The sequence below is a fragment of the Nanorana parkeri genome, unplaced genomic scaffold (assembly GCF_000935625.1).
Source record: "Nanorana parkeri isolate BGI_ZX_2015 unplaced genomic scaffold, ASM93562v1 scaffold103, whole genome shotgun sequence".
NCBI lineage: Eukaryota > Metazoa > Chordata > Amphibia > Anura > Dicroglossidae > Nanorana > Nanorana parkeri.
The window spans coordinates 1,790,737-1,811,347 of NW_017306371.1; the positions used below are offsets into that span (position 1 = coordinate 1,790,737).

The 20,611-nt window shown below is 41.6% G+C and overlaps 1 protein-coding gene across 2 annotated transcripts in view; it reads right to left on the minus strand.

Annotated features, from left to right (window-relative positions):
* CUNH1orf21 (chromosome unknown C1orf21 homolog) overlaps window positions 1-20,611 on the minus strand; it is a 73,644-nt gene that overhangs the window by 51,812 nt on the left and 1,221 nt on the right. The gene's annotated exons all lie outside the window — the stretch shown is intronic.

Sequence of the window (20,611 nt, forward strand, 5' to 3'; positions counted from 1 at the left end):
CAGCTGGCAGGCACCTTTAGTCAGCTAAATTAGGACCCCACCTGGAGCATGTTATGTACTATGGATCATGATTTAACCTATTCATGTTAGCAGGGGATAATTGTAACTCTATTACTGCAGTGTACTGGACGTATGTGCTGTATATGTATTATGAATCATGTTTTAAGCTATTCATGTTAGCAGGGCAGAATTTGTTAGCGCCTCCCACAAGCTGAGCACCGAGATGCGATGCAGCGATCCTGCCCAGCGTCGACTACAAGAAGCACCGCGTGAGGCAACAGGGATCGGAGTGAAACTGTAAATGAGGGAAGCTGGGACGGGGCTGGCTGTAAATCTATTGCTATAGTGTACTGGACGTGTGTAGTGTATATGTAGTACATATATACAGCACACACCTCCACTACACTCCAGCAATAGAGTTACAATTCTCCACTGCTAACATGAATAGGTTAAACCATGATCCATAGTACATAACATGTAGTTGTACTATGGATCATTTAAAGTCACCTGTCCCTTTAAGAAAAAGTATCGGTAATTGGTATCGGCAAGTACATGAGGGGATGTACTTGTACTTGGGCCTGAAAAAGTGGCATCGGGACATCCCTAGTCTACACATTATAGGTGACCTGACAGTGTACCGGGCAGTGTACCGAACGGCTCTTCTGTCACTGCAGCCTCTCAGCTCCGACCCAGTGCCAACACTGCATTATCCCCTGTATCCAGTCACTGTAGAGCACTGCAGGGACACTCACACTACGGAGCACTTGCAAAGGCCTAGTGTTGATTAATAGAAGAATTTGAAAATCTTCCCCTGTGCATTCATGGACTGTATTGGTTTCAGATGTTAACTTACACAAATGTCTAATACCAAACAAGCCTTTGCTATAATGCCCAGGAGGTGGATGAGACACATTACATCTCCTAAGGATTATAAGCATAAGATAAATATGATGTTTGATATCTATCAAATTGTGATGTCATGCTATTCAATAATACGCTGGTTGTTGGATTGTAACACATAGTCATCTGGAAATATTAATATTAGAATTGGCATTGGAGGAAGGGTTCGCCTGAAATGCATAACTGCTTCAGCACTTTTACCTCGCATCCCTCAGCTCTCTTGAGCTCAAAAGACAGAGTGCTCTACCTCCTCCATGGAACACTGATGCACAGCTAAGACTCCTACCAGTCTTTCGTTATAAAACAGTGAATAGTGTTTACACAAGGTTGTGGATCCAGTAAAAATCTTCTTTATTCAATCAAGGCATACAACCAGACAAGACATCGCAATCCTGCTAATGTGTTTCAGCCAAAAGAGGCCTTAATCATATGTTGATAAGCTAGCTTATCAACATATGGCCTCTTTTCGCTGAAAAGCATTAGCAGGTTTGGTGCGTCTGGTTTTATACCAGGATTGAATAAAGTAGATTTTTACTGGATTCGAAACGGTGTACAAACCCTTTTTTTTTCACCTTAGCTCTCTTGAGTTAGTTGGTTCAGTGACACCCTCTGGAGCAGGGGTAGGGAAACGCTGGCCCTACAGCTGTTGCGCAACTATAAATCCAATTAGGCACTGCAAGACTGGCAGCCACAGACATGGCTTCCAGAATCAGATGCATGATGGGATTTGAAGTTTCAGCACAGCTTGAGGGCTGGAGTTCGCCTATCCCTGCTCTTGAAGGTTCACAAAAAGCTTCTGCTCTCATTTTCCACCAGAACCATGCCAGATTTTACAAATCTTTATTTTGTCCATTTCTTTTACTTCCTTAGGATGTTTCAATATTATTATTTATTGGGTATTTATGTTGGAAAATGGATGTTTGTTATAAATCAATATACATAGTATTTGAGGTTGAATAAAGACATTAGTCCATCAAGTCCAACCTATTAGGATCTAATTCTAGGAGTACCTGTACCCCTGATATAGTTTTGAAAGATGTGTGGCTTTTAAGATGATTCATTTTTGGTGTATATAAACCCTTATCCTATCCTCCCTCCACTATATTACACTCATTGGTGAGTAAACATGAGGAAGCAGTTCAGCGGATGCTAGAGTGCCCACTGGCTTCAAATCAACACTTTCAGCAGCAAAATATGAGAAACACAGCTTCTATTTTTTTTTGTCTTTTAGAACCCTTACACACACAGGCGTTCTGTCTGTCAGTATTTCAGGTGGACCTGATCGGAAGCCCAATGTTAGTCTATGAGCAGCCGGATCTAAATGAACGGGCATCCGTCTGGTTTCCACCGACTCCGGTCAGGTCCTGAAAACAAACAAGTGTTCTGTTTTGCTGGACCTGATTGTGGAGGATCGGGGCTAATTTGATGTAAACAGACACACGTCCATTTACATCCGAGTCCCCATAGACCAACATGGGTCCGGTAAATTCTGGATGAACATTATTATTATTATTATACAGGATTTATATAGCGCCAACAGTTTGCGCAGTGCTTTACAATGTAGGGCAGACATTACAATCACAATACAATTCAAGACAAGATGGTGAGGAGGGCCCTGCCTCTGAGGGCTTACAATCTAAAAGGGAGGGGGAAACATTGAACATGGATGCCACTATGGTGGCATCCGTTCTGAACAGCAGGGAATCTGTGGACAGATTCCATCCTGATCGGAACGGGGGCATGAAAAGGGGTCTTATAGAGTTGGTGGTGATGGGACACACCAGGAATGCCAGCACCCTAGCCACTGGAACCAGGAATACAATAACTAGCCATTGTATTTTTCTACTTGATATTATCCTTATATTGTTATAAAACACATTAGCTTTCTGTAGGGTGCTTGCAAACTTTAAAACGGAAAGATTTGCTTAACGTCACTATTCTTTATTGTTCTGTATTATAGAAAAAGAGCAATGTCTCAAATATTATATATTAATGTTTACAAGCAAATACATTTCATAGCTGTGTGAGCATGCAGCTCCATAAAATTTTGTATGCACATGTCTAAAATGTCTGGTGATACAGCAATGACCTACCAGAGAGAATGTTACTGAAACCAAGCATCACTTTTAAATGATTCAATGTTCCCTTTACTGGTGAGTCAATTATCTTTATTGATTGAAGTGCTAGATCACTGTACCAACTACTACCACCAATGTAAAAAGTGCGTCTAAAAATATACAGGAGCGCATACTTGATACGCACAGAAAGCACCCAAGGTCTAAAAAAGCGGTTACCCTAGTGTAAAATGGTTACATTACATATGTTAAAAGGTCAACTTTATTTATCAGCAGAATTTGCTTGGGATCTCAGTTGTTCCTCATATAACTAATGTTAGAAGTGAAAGTCTTCTCTCACAGCATTCTTCTCAGAGACCGGCACAACAATGATGACAGTATGAATACTGGAAGCTTCTGCAGGGTGACATCATCACAATACCAAGACTGATGATGTAATGATGTCATAATGACTAGAGGACCAAAGCTGGTAAAGAATCCCCAGCAAACAGATCAAAATGTTTTGGATTGCTACAGCTTGAAATATTTTTGCTTATCCTGTGCACATAGTGATCATGTTTCTTGAAACAACTGGAGTGCTAGGAGCTCCATGAAAATGTCATAAAAAAGTACATTGCTACTCTAGCCTAAACTCTTTGTTTAGAATAGAGTGGGAAAGGCTTTCATTGCCATCTGTTTCTCCATCACAAAGTGACACCGACACATGTAGTAAGAGAACATCTCTAGGGTCACCTGTCATGGTGAGAAGCATCAAAGGTGGGATTTTACCTCACACAATGAGATTTTCTCTACCTTCCTGTAAATTTCCCCAGGCCAGGAAGTGAGTGGAAATCTCAACAATAAAAACAAAGACAGCAAACAAACACTCTATTCAAACCAAGAAACACTAGCTGGAGTTCCAGTTTAGGAACCACACATAGAAGCTTTCTGGAATTATGGGTCATGTAATTTTCTGCTAGATAGCCGTAAGTTTGTAAAAGCTCTTTCACCTGTACTCTGAGTACTAGTGCTCAATTTGAGCTTAGATTCAGCCAAGAGTGTAAACTGTATCTTCATTCTCAACAGTAATTTATCTCTTCTAAAGTGACTGGCGGTAAGAGAGAGTGTCCAAACACAAAGTAAAGGCAAGGCGATTTCCACTTATTGTGTAAAGTTGACATCAATGTATTTGCAGATGGCTAGAGACCATAAACATGAAGTATATTGTATTTGCTGAACACATCCCAGATACAGTTTGCAGAGATTGTAATTCACTCACTGAATGCATTGCAACAAATGTGTACATCTACCTATGATCGTGGCAGACATCAGCAATGCAAGAAAATATGCCGTGTTCAAGGTAGACAGATTGCAGCTGCATGAAGTGTGCCTCCAATATGCAGAGCAAAGCGCCTAGGAGTTGCTTGATTTGTGAGTTTCATCATATTTAGAGCTCCAAGATATTGGGGTTGATTTACTAAAAGGTGCTGTGATTCTTCAATCAATAAATTGTAGCTATGTTCACTTTGAAAACCCAATCATGTGCAGATAAAATATTCAGTAATGTCCTTTTCACATGCATGGATTATTATTAAATACTATGTTTGTGGTTTTTAATTGTTATTAGTTTGCCAATTTCATTTTAGTTTACAAAAGGACAAATATATGGAGCCACAGGCTTGCATTGGAGCTACAGGCTTACATTGATTATCGAAAATAGCTTGAAACATGCAATTTTTATGCAGTGCCCATTGTCTTTAGTCTTGGGTACAGATTCAAATAAAGGAGCATTTCATTTGCCAACAAAAAAGGTTACAAAATACTGGTGGGTACAGTTATCTAGTAGAAGAGACTTTATATGTGGCAGGGGAGCCTAATGGCAGAATGGTGCCACTCCATTGTACATGCCCAGGAACTGCATTATTACTGGCTGCCCAATAGCCAAAAGGGAACGAGGAGGACATCACTGTGTAAAAAAAGTGTTAGAGAAGTGGACACAGAGGGCTCTGTAGCTGCAAGGGAGAACACAGAGCCATCATTACGGGAACACTGCAAATGCAGATGTAATTTTCCATAATGCACAAGTACCCCAGCCCTCAAGTGCTCTATAAATAGTTAAAAGGGAAACTGTAATCTTATGTTTTTTTTAAATGGAGTGTGTCTGGTTACAAACAAACAACCATGCAGTCTTTAATGCCATGAAACATGTGCATTGTCCTAAAAGCAAAGACCCCCTGATTTATACTGCCTAGGTTTTAGGGAACAGCTCCTTATTCATGGCAAGATATTTTGACAGTGAAATAACATGCTTTGCTAGTTAGACATTTGTCTTTTGTTTCATTTGAATTGTGAATATTAATGAGAGGCCCAGTGGTCGAATATAAATAAAAAATGATAGTACTTAAATAGACAGTGAATTATTTTCAGACAATGACATAAATGAATCATAAATTTGAACTTAGCTAATCAGCACAGACAAGCAGGTCAAACCCATCATTGAACGCTGCACTATTTTTCCATTCCTCCTGTTTGCCCATGTAAGAAACTATTTTCACTCCTCCACATTCTGCACAAGATTACATTCACAGAAAGCATACACAAAATGTTAGCACAAGAGGACAGAGAGAGGTTGCTTTGTCGCAACATACAAAAAAGTAGTACGTTTATATGCAATCATCACACAACATTAAACACAGAACAATCCAGATATTCTGATTAGAGGATCAAGAGTTAAAATATACAGAGTGGAAAAAGGGAAAAATCACACAGTTACATATTGTAGTTAATGTACAGGAAAACAAAACAAACTGCAGACTATATTCAATGTTTCCCATGACTCTCAAAACTATCATAATACCCTAGATGAATTTTCATCTGCACATTCCCAAGCCACATTTAAGGTGTAGAACCGCAATTTTTTTCTACAGTGTTTCATCTAAAATTTGTTAGTCATGGGTGACATCTTATGAACTTTGGTTTCAGGTAATCCCTATGGAGCTTTATAGTATAGCAAATTTAGTATAGTTGAAGAACAAATACTAAATTTCAGTTTATACTAATTGTTGCAGACAAAAAAAATTAAAAATACTCTAGCAATTTTGTAGCCATTGGTATAATGTAATTATTTTATTTATATTACACCATTATTTCCTACATGTACAAAGTAATGTTACAAAGTTATGAAACATTACATTTCCATTTCAGCCTAAAGCCAGCCATGATATACAATTGTTTAGAAGAACGTTGAAATGTGTCATTCTTGAAGCCATAGCAACAGTATTCTCTTTGAAATCAGGCATTCCAAGATTCCTGACCTATATACTGTAGATCAGTGGTTCTCAACCCGTGTAACCTCAGGACCCACATTTGTCCTTGGTCATTAAGTCGCGACCCAAGTCGCAACCACATTGGAACGCACGGCATTGCGGTACCGCACGTTCCGATGCGGGGAATCAAACTGTGGACAGGAGATGCGTTTGGGGTGCCATTCAAATGAATGGCAATGCAACACAACTCCCACACCAGAATTTGCGGTAGGTGCGATTTTTGCGTGGTACAATGCAGTAATCGCAATGGACTGTGCAATTAACGCTCTGTACTAGTGTGAACGGACCCTCAAAAATACTGTCAGACACACACAACCACAGACACAATCTCTCACACACACATACACACTTCACAATAAAATAAATTTGATTTCCTTTTTTTAAGATCCACCCAGTCTCCCTATCATATCGAGAACTGTGGTGGATCCTCAGCCTGAGGTCCAGTGGGGGCTGCAGTGCTGTGACAGAGCTCCATCCATATTGCCATGGTCTCAGGTCCCCCAAAAGAGCAGGGGACCTCAAAAACCGTGGTGGTGTAAAATGTCAATCAGTGTCCCCTGTCACAATGTCTCCTGTCAGTGCAGAAGCTGGGGAGGCATTAGCAGGGGCTTCGCTGCAAGTAGAAAACTTGCAGCACAGCCCTTCTAAAGCCCCCTCCAACAGACCCCCCCCCAGCTTCTGCACTGACGGGAGACAATATGACAGGGGACACTGGTGGGCATTGTGTGGGCTTGGAATACATAATGTTCATCAGCGTCCCCTGTCATAATGTCTCCTGTCATTGCAGAAGGGGGGTATGTAGGGGGCATTAGCAGGGACTCTGTTGCAAGTAGAAAACTTGCTGTGGAGCCCCTGCTAATGCCCCTCCCCCCCAGCTTTTGCACTCACAGGTGACATTATGTATTCCAAGCTAGTCTAATGTAGTAACATTCGTTTGCTTTTTTTTAATTACAATTACAAATGCTAATCCAGCAAACTGTACACATCCCCCTGCCTGCCTACCTTTCTCAGCTTCCAGGCAGACTGAACTACTGAGCCTATTTGATATCAATCCACCGCGCTGGGATGGCTTGATATCTCCTGCACTCAGTACTGCAGACCGGGACTTTAACTTGCTTGTCGGGACCTGCAGCTCCTGATAACTCGCGACCCAAAAGTGGGTCATGAGTTGAGAACCACTGCTGTAGATCTCCATACATATAAAAAGGGACTTCTCTGCTTTAAGAGTCCAGCTCTTCAAATACCGTTGAACACTAATCCCCTTTCTGAATGTGCTCCTCCCATAACTAAAAATGTCAGCCAAACGTGTGCACAAGCATACTGCAGATAAGGGCTGAACCAATAGTCCTCAAAATGTGGCCAGATCTTTCCTTATACCATTGGGTGTAGCAAAAAATGTATGGAATTTTGGGCTTTCATTTGAATGCTAGCCTTTCTTGCTCTTGCGTTTTCTCAACACTTACCTCAGTGAGAGGCCAAGAGGCCTTTTACTGTGTAGTTGAGCCCTGTACCTTGACTTCTGTGGAATTGCAATTCTAATTCAACCCTTTATAGCGCCGATTCTCTCTGTTGCGAGCCTTCCAGAATTATTTTCCTCTGTACTATCACCTTCTACAGTAATTATCCGTTCTTCATACAAGATAAATCCACCATTATAAGTGACCCAATGCCCAAGTTAATGCCCCTGACACGTTTCAGTTAGGGGCTTCTTGACAATCTAGCATGTTCAATACACTTGCCATCAATGGTAGCGGGGTTCATTCAAAGTTAACACAAGATAGAAGTACGATGTGGCTTTATTTCATAAGTGAATATACTCAGAAACTGCAAATACTGTATACCCAACGCCAGCATCTAGTCAGCTCACAGTTCTTGTGGTGATGCAAGTCCAAGGGACAGTGATAAGGGTGAAGCTATCTACCATGCCAACCATTGACTCTTTCCTCATTGTTACAAAAATAAGGGTAACATATACTGTATATCTATCTATTTGATCCTTAAGTCTTAAAAATATCTTCCACATAATTTGTTACCCAATTTAGTTTTTACTGCATTCACACAAAGAAACATTTGCACTGGAAAAAGAATATATGAGGCTATGGGATATACACAGACCAGCCAGACAGTAGAGTCAAGATGGTGACCTGAATTTTCTCCACCACAGTTAGGCAACCCCTTGCACCGAGCATAAGACTGGACAGAGAAGGAGGAGCAGCAGACTGATGAGCTCACCCTTCTGCATGCACAAATATGCCACTTTATAACTTTTGTTTACATAAACGAAACCTGTACTCTTTAACACAACACAAAAGTAACTATACTTATAATATGAAAAAGATGCTACTGGATATTTAGAAATACTCAAACCTTTAGCCATTTCACATGATGTAGATTTGCTTTATACTGCTAATTATATGCCGTATTTTAATTATAATTTTGACTACGTTTTTATTAAAAACGTGCATCTGAAAACATTGTAACAGTTGAAATATAAAAGTGGAATCCATCTTCACTGCAATCTTGTGATCCTAGGCCCTAACTTGTATGCGGAACAGTTTCATAGATTTTCATCTGTGCCGCCTTGACTAAATCAGTTTTGCATGATGGTCACATATGGCTAGAAATGAATAAACGCATAATTGCCATAGCAGTGGTACAGAGGTAAGTGCTTCAGAAATGTCCAACCTGACCCTCGATAAACACATGCAACACTTGATAGCTAGACCATCTACAAGTCAAACCAAAAAAGAAAAATACTCAGGAACATAATTTGTTTCTTTAGCTTCAATTTGCTGAAGTCAGCTTAGTGTAGGATGGCTTCTGATGGTTTCTGTGGGTAACTGCACTTATAGCCCAACTTTGGACACAGCCTCCCACCAGTAGATTTTCCAATGGAAGCCCCAGCAGTACGTTATGTCGTTTTTTAAAATATATACTTATGAAGTCTTTAGGCCAATCAGGTGACACACAGGGTCTTCTTCCCCTTTAGTGTTCATAATGACATCAGCACCACCCTCTGCATCGATAAACTGAGTGTATGAATTTGGTTGTTATTTGAAGACCTTATGACCAAACAAATAGGCTTGTAGTTAAGCTTTATAATGAGCTCATGTGAATAAGAAATCTTTATTTAATAAGGCCAAACACATATTATTGATAATCCTTTTTCTTTGACCAATTCTTTATATGATGCTAACATATATTTCTGAATATGGCCGATACCTGTGGGGTGCTATTGTAATTTTTTTTTTTAATACCAACACATTGGGTCTTGGTGTCCATAGTATATGGAATTGGTGATAATGATTGCTTATTTACAACAAAAGTGCTTGATATTGGTTGCAGGGATTTTCAAATGGTTTCACAAAATAATTTGTTGGGTTTTCAAGGCCCTGTTGATCTTAAGAGAAATAGGCAAATGATGTTACATGCACCGAAAGGTCTTCATATGTATGGTCCACCTTAGTACACAATGCATTTTTGCTCTGCTATATAAAGTTAGTATAAAAAAAAAACAAAAAAAAAAAACTACCACACACGAGGAATGTTCTCACCCATAAACTACCTGGGGCATAGAGCTACCCCAATTTTTGTTAGAAAAAGGTCCGGTTTAGTACATGCAATGTTTTTCTTAACTACTGACCAAGCCAGCCTCCTCTCAGTACTCCTAGTGAAGTATCTACTGCCTGCCCTCTGTGTTTGTCAAAAACATAGCATCTGGAATCTGAACGGTTGCTAGGAACAAGAACAACCTTCCAAGGCTTCTGCACAAAACAATGCTATAGCACCAGCGTTTACAATCTGAAAGTCAGAACCATAAATGGGGTACCAGAACAGGTTTTTGGGGCCATTAGACTCCACATTCACTATTGTGTTTTGTAGCTAATGGCAAATTATTGCAGGATGTATAAACAGAAAACTGCCAACTGGCAGTTTCTGACACTATCATTCTAAAGAGTGTGCACCACTTCTAGTGCATATACTTTGCTACTAAGATTGTTTTTAAGATTACTAACAACTGGTCTACTGAGATAAAAGAGGCCACTGAAGTCTGTTCATTAACAAGCCTTCCTATCTAGGTACATACATATGAATGACTCAGTGAATGGGACTTTTATGATAAAGAACTTCAAAATTCAGTCTATGAAGATTGATTTTTTAAAGCTGGATGTGATTTGGCTTTTCTTGGGAAAAAAAAAAAGAAGGAAGAAAAGTCTTCCATAAAATTAGTGCCACAACTTCTTTTGGTTCTTATATTTAGAAATTTGGACATTTAATTAGTATAGGAAATGCATAATAATATTAACAAATGTAACAACAAATCGTGTTTGTTATTTTAGATGCCTTAAAAATTAAAGGATGATGACATGCTATATAATAACATCTAAGAGAACCTTTGTCAGCAAATCAATGATTTTGTAGCATTGCCTGAATCTCTGCAAAAACGTGCACATAAGCATCAAGCCTATTTAACATCTGTTAGCCTTTTTAAAGCAGAAATAACTCCTACATTATTCTGTCTCAGATGTCAGTCACCCAATGCAGATTTTCTTGCATATTATCTGGTTGTTTTCAAGTCGTATGCTTTCAGTCAGCTAGGACAGGTTTCCAATCCATGTAAATGTAAGTACCCCTTTCCCCAGAACCCAATGGAATGCTAAATGATGTCTGGTCTCACCGTCCTCAAACCTTTAAAGGATAAACATTATTCTGTGCCAGAAACTGATGGGGCCTAACCCTTCCACACTATCTACGCAGAAACAAATCATAATGGAGTAATCTACAGAATATAAACAGAAAATACCAACAATAATTAATGCATGGTCTGCATGACTACATTCAAATATTACCCTCCTTTCTCGTACAATGCTAAATAGCCTCAGCCCCTCACCCCATGGTTTGGTGTAACATTGTCCATGCTGCTGGTTATTAAACCAACTAGTTTTGTTACTTGTGAAAATCATGTATGTTGTTATCTTTGCCAACTTTATATTCTGCTCTATAGATTTTGATTTTAGCCATAATCTGGATACCATAGCATATGTGTGTTTTATATTTATTTGCTTTGTTTTATTGTGTATGTACAAATGAAAATTAATAAAATGTACTCATACTGTATACCATGTCTGAACAGGGGGTACCGATCACATCCAAAATGCCAATGATGGCAATGCTGCATCTCATAAAATGTATAAACCCTTATTACAGGGTCATGGTTCAAGCCACTTGAACCTCTCTACTCATTTGGGCTTTGGAGTACCTGTTTCTCATGCAGTCACTTCAGTCATGATGCGTTGGGCTGCCTCAATTCAGAGGCAAGTGGGTCTGCTGGACAAAAACTACCACTGAAAATAATTCAGTATAAAAATACTTTTGTTATCGTCATATCTAGGTTTATCTTACTGGAGAATTTAGCACAGTTGCATAGTGCTGTCTTCAGGTTTACCTTTGTCCCATCAAATTCATGTGCAGTGACGAGGAAGCACAGCTCTTGTTCCTTAGAAAAAAAAAAAATATATTATCTGCCCCTGCTGATCCTGAACCAAATGGTCAACAGAGAAAGGTAAATGAAATGTGAAGCCTGCTCTTCTTTCTCATTATGTTTTATGCTGTCCATTTACAGCAGGTTTAGGGTTGGCAAAGAACACGTTTTTTGATGCTTATAAATTCTGTGCTGTCCTACTGTTCCCTGCATCTGTTCCCCAGGTTAACATAAAATAAACCTAAAAGCACAAACCCTGTCACATTCATTCAACCACATAAATACCAAGCTTAAAGCCCAACTCCAGCTTCAGATCTTTCATCTTCAGATCTTTCAGTCATGCTGATAATGAAAGTAGTTTTCACTATCCAATTCACCCTCTCCTCCCTTTAAATCTCTGGCGAGACCAGCGCCTGATAAATTCTTCTAAAACCTTCCATACCCAACAGTAAAAAAAACAAAAAAAAACAGTTTATACTCATAAATGAAATGCAAAGTATGGCGACTACTACATAGTTAGGAGAAGGAAAAATGCTCTGGCATAAGTGGTCAGTAGGAGGAAAAGATGCCCTGATGTTGGATGGCTGACGGGCGCTACAGAACGCTGTGGGGCATTATGGGAGCTGGGGGCCACTGTGGATGTTTAGGTGATCTGCATCCAGCTGAGGGCTCTCAGGGAACTGGGGGTCACAGGGGATGCAACTGATATTCCATCACCTTCCCCCACTTACTTCACACCTGCTATCTGTCTGTACAGATGCCTGTCGGGAAGGGAAACTTAAAATGTAATGAACTTTACTCCCCAGCAGGCTCTCATACTGATGGCAGGTCTGCTGATTCTTTGCATTAAGGGAGGTATACATCTACAATGCCTCCTCATGATGCCCAGTGGAGCGGTGCCCAGAGCTGGAACACTCAGCATTCCAGCACAAGGTGTCTGCTGCCACTCTGTAGCCCTGGCAATAGGGAAGGGGCACTGCAACTGTCCATGCAACCCAGCAGGAGGGAGGCTATGGCCTGGCAAAGGGCCACAGCCTGGTGGTTGAAAGCCATTGCTACAGTAAACCTTGTAGTTTAATAGTTACAACTATAATTTTAAACACTGGCAATGCTTTGAGTAGATATCTGGTTTTCATGTCAATATGTAAAACAGAATAAATGGTACCTGAATTTTTTAGAAGACAATTATGGACAATGGATGATTTGAAAAAAAAAAAACCCCAAAAAAACAAAACAAAAAAATCCAAGTACTCGAAAAAAAGGGAGAAACAAGTATTCCTGATCTACTAAACAGACACTGTTACAAACACAAATGCAATTTCAGGTCACCGAGTTCACAAATTACTGAAAGCTGATAAAATCTCCAAGCTGAACCTCCTGGAAATGCATTAGTGACCTCCTTTGCACCAAGGGCTGGCTTGCACACATGAGTATATGACACTGCACCTGCGCTGTCTGACATCTGGGCTCACTCCATGAGAAGTGTCTACTATAGAAGCAGCTATTTTCTCTGGTGGATAGTGATGTCAGTACTGATAAGCATTTTGGGTAATTTATTAGCCACTTTTCTCTCACAGTACACAAAGAGCTACCTATATTAACAATCACTGACACGTGGATAATGGTTACTAGTTTGTAGGGAAAGGTAGGCATAGAGAAGAAAGGGGGATTTCAGAGCCATTTCAGGACTGATCTTCAATATATCCGGATACATCACCTCCTGGATTGATTTGGCTACCGAGCATGAAACAGTTGGAGCTGCATGTTCCTCAGAGACTTCAAGGCTTTAGGAATTTGTCATGTAGAAAAATACCTTTTTTTGGCAGAGAAGTGGAAGCCACCATTGTTTAGTTCTACAGTTTTCAGGATGCTGAACCTGAACCGTCTCGGCTTCACTGCAAAATATATCACTGCCTCAGGACTAACAAGCACATGAAACAATTTGCTACAATTTCCATTTAAAAGATTAGTTCACCTTCTTAAAAAATAAATAAAACAAAACATATGCAGATCCTTGACAGGTTACAGGAGTGAGCGCCGTCCTTGTCCAGAATCCTGCACATGCGCAGTGCTCTGTCACAGGGTCACGAGAGAGAGCACATTGCGCATAAGGATGGTGATCACTCCTGTTATTTGGGGGCAAATGTCCAATGGCTGGCTAATCCTGGCAACAGGACAGGATGGAACTATGCAGAATATTGGGAGTTTTTCCAGACAGACCTCGATGGGGGTGCAAATGGCCAACAGGTATGGCAGATACATTAATGGAGATTTTTAAAAGCTGCTTAGTTTATGACTACCCACTGGGGCTTCTTGACTGCATAGGTTTTTTTTTTAATTTTATAAGGTAAACTAACCCTTCAAGGTTTTTTTTATTTAAACAGGTAGTGTATCTTGCAACTCCAGGTCAAAATGTTTTTATTTTAGAGTAGAAAAGTAGAAGTAGCATTTTAGAGTATGCAGGGGTTTGAGTTTCTGCCAGGTTTTTATTTAGCACTCTGTCCCCATCTTCTCTTTTGGCTAGGTGACAGGGGGTCAGAGAGGTGACGAGAAATCTCTGCAATTGGGACAGAAAAAAGAACCACTTTTTGTAGTAGGGGAAAGGTGTCTGTCAGGTTAAAAGTCAGGTAAAATCCCCCCAATGGAGTCAGAGAGAGCAGAAAAAAATAAAATGGGACAAATGTAGTAACCATTTAAGACCATTATACTGTATGTGAATAATTACAAAAAACACTTCCAATGATGATCCCCATCCCTTCAGGGGGGCTTCATCACTTGGATGTTAATGCATCTCGATGGATTAGTGTGTGTCCAGTGGTATTTAGGGCGCTGCCGCCTCTCACGTGAGGGGGCCGGCATCTACCTTTCCGAGGCCTTCACTTAACCACTGCTGACCAATTCAACTCTCTATGGCCCTGGGTTGCATGCCCCTCTTTTATCCCCTTTTTCCTAATCATCCGCCAGACATGGGTCGCAGGCTTATAGACTTGACTGACAGGATCTGCTGTAATCTGTGTAGGGGTAGGTTTCAGCCCGGGTAGTACCGCACATGTATTGCATAGTGGGGGGTGGGTCCGTCTCGGTCACGTGATGACGTCATCGCGGTAGATGCCTTTATAGTGCCCACGTGAGCCTCCAGTGCCAGTGTGTAGCCTGGGGCGGCCATACAGGACGCTGGTGGCCTGGAGGTGTGAGGAGGATAGGTAATCCTCCGTCTATGACGGGGGAACCACTTGGTTTAGGACCGTATTTATTTAATGGTATGTGCACACTCTAAACTATGGACCTTTTATGGGACGTCTGATCACTCTGTGATAGTCTCATGGATATTTGTTTTTGATGTTGCTGTGAGGCTCTGACTTTGCCCCTTATCCATTTGTCTAGGGTTTTCTTGACACTATATACCTCTCACGCTCCGCTGCCTAACGTGGGGTCCATGGTCTCAACCTCTCTCCCCTTGTCTGCTCTGGTGGGTGTGGTTCAGGTGTTGCGCCCAGACGGGGCTGCAGGGAAGGACACACATATCGATTTGCTTCAGTGGTAGGTGACATGCTCACCCAAAACACGTATTATGTACCGAGTTAAGATTCTTCTGTATATGTATATTCTCTCTCGAATCATGTAGATAACTTCCTTCTCCTGAAGAAGCGACATCAAGCGCAAAACGTCGAGACAATTTGCGTTCCTCCACTGTCAGCTATCCTCTATTGTAAACCCTTGATCATGTTTATTATCCATTGTCCTTAATCATGTTTTGAAATGTTATGTAATTTTATCATGTTATTTCTGGTAGTCATTTCTAATCATGGTTTTCAACCATCATGTATTGCGACTCAAGTCAATCATGTTGCTTATGCATTTACAAGGGATAGAGCAGTAATGGAGTGAGCTCCTAGGGAGTTATCCGATTAGGCTGATTTTATGAATTTATACCATTTTAATAATTTAATACAAATAAATATATTTTTTTAGGGTTTATCGTCTTGGAAGTTGTCATTTGGTGCCTATAAAAACCCAGCTTTTCTCTTCCTTTGTTACCATTTAAGACCAGAGATGAGCCTGGGCTTGGTGCGAACCCAGTTTAACCAAGCCTGCTCAAAACTGTGACTGCCATTCACCCCTCCCGGCCAGTTGCCGGCAGTTGCTTTGGTGAATTCCCCGCCCATTCATGGTGTATAGATGAGGGGTGGGGAATGCACCTGCAGTCCCAGTTTTGAGTGGGCTTGGGCGAACTCTGGCAAACTGGGTTCACATCAAGCCCAGGCTCATTACTATTCAAAACTATCCATTTTAGCTGGAATTAGTTTTTAGGTGAGGGCAGAAACGTTTGTCATAAGAACATGTTGTGAAAAGTGTGTTGAGCCAAAGCAGTCAAAACTCAGGAGCACTTAGAAAAATATTTTCTTTGCACCACATTCCCTGGAACATGGCCTGCAGCATCTAAGCCTAGATGCTCTTTCACTTTCATTAGCCCATCCCTCAGAAGGCCTCTGGACACTTAAGTGTTTGCAAACTAAGGGAACATGGCCTGTATACAAATAGGTGTGTATATATAGCCAAAAACAGCAACTGCCTCCATGGAGAACTTTTTTACACCATGCACCAGTTGTACAAAATGCATAGAAGTATTTAGATGTCCCAGAGTACAAATTTAACAAGTTTACTGAATCAAAGTATTGACATCTTGGGAAAGAGGTCAGCAATGGCAACCTACAGGCTTCAGTACAGGTTTCATCAAGACATTCTGAAACATGCAGTCACCTTACAAGAGCACACAATGTGATATCAAGTACATTTGAAGAAATCCAACAAATGTCTATTTATAAAAAGCACAATTAATATTAATGTCAACATGTTTTCAGCCATTTCAAATGCATATTAAATCACTTACAATATATATATTTTTTTTAGGTTTTAGTTTCCTGCAGAATCATCTGGTTCCGAGCACTGGTCCTGATATCAGGTTTTAAGGTGGTTCCATATGCGTGCTCAGAGGGTGTGCCTGGGCACATCCTAATCACCCCAACGCAACATAGGGTTTTGAGTCCTGTATGTGCTGTGTCCAGGTTTCAGGCCAGCTGAAACCAGGAAACCAGATGTCAGGCGGACAGGGGCAGCCACTGGGTCTTGGTGTTCCAACTTGAGTGCATGGAAGAGGCATGGGACACGGAGGGATGCTGGAACTCGGGGAACAAGCAGTTGTCTTAAACACAGGGTGCAGATAAGTATTGAAGGGCACCCTCTCCTGGCCGTCTCTCCTCGCTTTCTGTCCTGGTTGTCACTCCTCACTCTCTTTTTTGGCTCTCTCCCCTCGCTCTCTCCCCTGGCTGTCTCTCCTCACTCTCTGCCCTGGATGTCCCTCCCAGCTTCCCATCCAATCAGGAAGCCGGGTGGGTGGTCACATGACCACCTGCCAGGCTCCCTGCTTCAATACTGCACCCCTGCTGGACGAAGTAAGGGACAGTTGAACAGATGGGAATCTGGGATGCCCCAGGTCTGTATATGTAAGTAAGAGATTATATATTGTATACACTCACTGGCCACTTTATTAGGTACACCATGCTAGTACTGTGTTGGGCCCCTTTTGTCTTCAGAGCTGTTTTCATTCTTTGTGGCATGGATTCAACAAGGTGATGGAAACATTCCTTAGAGAGTTTGGTGCATATTGACATGATAGCAGCTGGCCATACACCTTACAATTTATCTGCAGATTTTCTGTGGTCAGATGGAAAAGGTGCAACAGATTCCTCCATCTACGCTAAACTGTGTGGATGGAGTAATCTCCACCTGGGCCAATCTGTTGCACTTTTTCCATCTGACCACAGAAAATCTGCAGATAATTGTAAGGTGTATGGGCACCTTCACACAGATGCAGCAGATTTTTCAGCTGCACATCTATGATGCGAAACTCTACCAGCCTGAACCGTTGATACAAGGCAGGATGGATCCATGTTTTCATGTTGTTTACATCAAATTCTGACCCGACCATCCGAATGTTGCAACAGAAATTGACACTCATCAGACCAGGCAACGTTTTTCCAATCTTCTATTTTACAATTTCGATGAGCTCTTGCTAATTGTAGCCTCTGTTTCCTGTTTTTAGCTGACAGAAGTGGCACCTGCTGTCTTCTGTGGCCGTAGCCCGTCTGCTTTATGGTTCAATGTGTTGCGTGTTCAGAGATGCTCTTCTGCATACCTCGGATGTAACAAGTGGTTATTTGAGTTAGGCTGGGTTCACACCTAGATGTATCGAATATGCGCATTTGTTGCGCGTTTCGTGCCGCGCATTTTTACCGCGTTTCGCTGTTAAAAAAACATGCAACAAACACGTGTTTCCGAGGGCTACCTGACTGTATCGCAATGGATACGCGCGGCAAATACGCCCCAAAAGGAGCTCCTGTACTTCTTTGGGCGTAGGGCGTTTTGCAGCACGTTCCTACGCGCTGTAAAATGCCCAGGTGGGAACCATGCCCATAGGCAATCATTGGTTTTCACATGTTGAGCGTTTTACAGAGCGTAGGAACTCGCTGTAAAACGCCCAGGTGTGAACCAGGCCTTACTGTTGCCTTTCTATCAGCTTGAACCAGTCTGGACAATCTCCTCTGACCTTTGACATCAACAAAGTATTCTTGCCCAGAGATCTGCCGCTCACTGGATATGGTCTCTTTTTCAAGGTCAGATGGAAAAGGTGCAACAGATTCCTCCATCTACGCTAAACTGTGTGGATGGAGTAATCTCCACCTGGGCCAATCTGTTGCACTTTTTCCATCTGACCACAGAAAATCTGCAGATAATTGTAAGGTGTATGGGCACCTTCACACAGATGCAGCAGATTTTTCAGCTGCACATCTATGATGCGAAACTCTACCAGCCTGAACCGTTGATACAAGGCAGGATGGATCCATGTTTTCATGTTGTTTACATCAAATTCTGACCCGACCATCCGAATGTTGCAACAGAAATTGACACTCATCAGACCAGGCAACGTTTTTCCAATCTTCTATTTTACAATTTCGATGAGCTCTTGCTAATTGTAGCCTCTGTTTCCTGTTTTTAGCTGACAGAAGTGGCACCTGCTGTCTTCTGTGGCCGTAGCCCGTCTGCTTTATGGTTCAATGTGTTGCGTGTTCAGAGATGCTCTTCTGCATACCTCGGATGTAACAAGTGGTTATTTGAGTTAGGCTGGGTTCACACCTAGATGTATCGAATATGCGCATTTGTTGCGCGTTTCGTGCCGCGCATTTTTACCGCGTTTCGCTGTTAAAAAAACATGCAACAAACACGTGTTTCCGAGGGCTACCTGACTGTATCGCAATGGATACGCGCGGCAAATACGCCCCAAAAGGAGCTCCTGTACTTCTTTGGGCGTAGGGCGTTTTGCAGCACGTTCCTACGCGCTGTAAAATGCCCAGGTGGGAACCATGCCCATAGGCAATCATTGGTTTTCACATGTTGAGCGTTTTACAGAGCGTAGGAACTCGCTGTAAAACGCCCAGGTGTGAACCAGGCCTTACTGTTGCCTTTCTATCAGCTTGAACCAGTCTGGACAATCTCCTCTGACCTTTGACATCAACAAAGTATTCTTGCCCAGAGATCTGCCGCTCACTGGATATGGTCTCTTTTTCAGACCATTCTCTATAAACCCGAGAGATGTTTGTGTATGAAAATCCCAGTAGATCAGCAGTTGCTGAAATACTCAAACCACCCTGTCTAGCACCAACAAACATGCCATGTTCAAAGTCACTTAAATCCCCCTTCTTCCCCAGTCTTATGTTCCATTTGAATTTCAGCAGATCTTGATCATGTCTCCATGCCTTAAGTTATGTATTAATACATAAATGTATTAAGTTACTGCCATGTGATTGGCTGATTAGATATTGTGTTAACGAGCAGTTGAAGGGGTGTACCTAATAAAGCGGCCAGTGAGTGTATATATACACATGTGTGCATGTACTTGTGTGTGCACATCCTATGCAATAGGCTGCACACGTCTATGGGTGGCTCCTTTCCCCTGCAGGGTCCTATGGTGCCATTCTAGTGTTTGCTAGTAAGCTGTCTACACAACCACAAGAGCACAGCAGGGAAAGTGACTTCCATTTCCAAGTTAGTAGTTGGACAGCTTCTGGAGACTGTACTCTCTCTTGTGACCTCCTCCTGGACAGGAAGTTCAGAGAAGCAGAGCTGAGAGAATTGGAGTCCGCTGTTTGCAAATATGACTGCTTGAGGAAACATTTAAAGAAAAAAGGTCCAGAAGTTAAAGTTAACTCTTGCAGTGGGGCCACCCCCACACTGCCCAGGTTAAGTCCTTGTTTTGGTCTAGGGCAGGGGTAGGCAACCTTGGCTCTCCAGCTGTTCTGAAACTACAAATCCCATCATGCTTCTGCCTCTGGGAGTCATGCTTGTGGCTTGCAATGCCTTATGGGATTTGTAGTTTTAGCACAGCTGGATATTTGTTTTTCCTGGACTCATTATTGAAAAAAAGTCTGAGAGTTGAATACTACTTTAAGAAACATAAATGCAAAATGTCTATTGAATTAGAACAAGCAGAGGTTTGCTTTGCTAGTATAGCATGTAGTAGGCAGACATCGACAGATTAGTAGCGGAGGTCCTACGAGTAAATGTACGATTAGTAACTGGGAAAGAGTCCAGTTGTTTTTGACCAGATTCAAAAACTGTATACTGAAGACCAGCACATCAGATATACACCCGACCGCAATCTCTCCAGTCGCAGTACATGTTAATCATGGAGTATTTGCAGACGTGTTTTGATGGGCAAGGAATATTACAGGACCCCATGTATGAACTTGATTGCCCCTGATGCCCGTGAACAGGGAGAGCGGAACATTTCA